Below are 629 nucleotides of genomic sequence, written 5' to 3'. Positions count from 1 at the left end.
CATACAGCTCTGCTGAAGACCGAAAGGTTATTTGAGGCATATCAATCTTTCTGGAGGCTTCCCCGGTGACTCAGACTGTAAAGAATCTGCCTGCAGTGCGGGAAACCGGGGCGCAGTCCCTGGGTTGGGAAGACCCCCTGGAGAAAGGCATGGCAGTCCACTCCACTATTTTTGCTTGGAGAACCCCATGGACAGAGGAGCCTGGTGGGCTACAGCCCATGGGGTCGCAAGGAGTTGGACACGACTGAACGACTTTCACACACAGTCTTTTTTAGGGGAAGGGGACTTTGCCACCCCGTATACCAATCCTTCCCACCCTGTTATCAATCCTTTTTTTATGGAGTATGCCCTTAGACGAAAGCAAGGGAGAAGAAATAGACTATTTGAACAGTTTTCAGACATGTAGACGAGTAAACGAACAGCTCCGGCGATAATACCCTTTTACCGATCACCTAGTAACGCGGGAATAACACCCTTTACCTGGCACCGAAATGTTACCCCCTCCTCTCATTTTTATTAAGGCCTCGCTTTATTTGGAAACTCTTAAAATAAGCGGTCATATGATTCAAACAAGCAGCGGCGCGCCCCCTCCCCGCGGCCGGGCGCAGCTGTCCGCGCCTCCCCCGCTC

Source organism: Bison bison, unplaced genomic scaffold (genome assembly GCF_000754665.1).
Source record: "Bison bison bison isolate TAMUID 2011002044 unplaced genomic scaffold, Bison_UMD1.0 scf7180017864213, whole genome shotgun sequence".
NCBI lineage: Eukaryota > Metazoa > Chordata > Mammalia > Artiodactyla > Bovidae > Bison > Bison bison.
Note: the sequence above shows the minus strand (reverse complement) of the source record.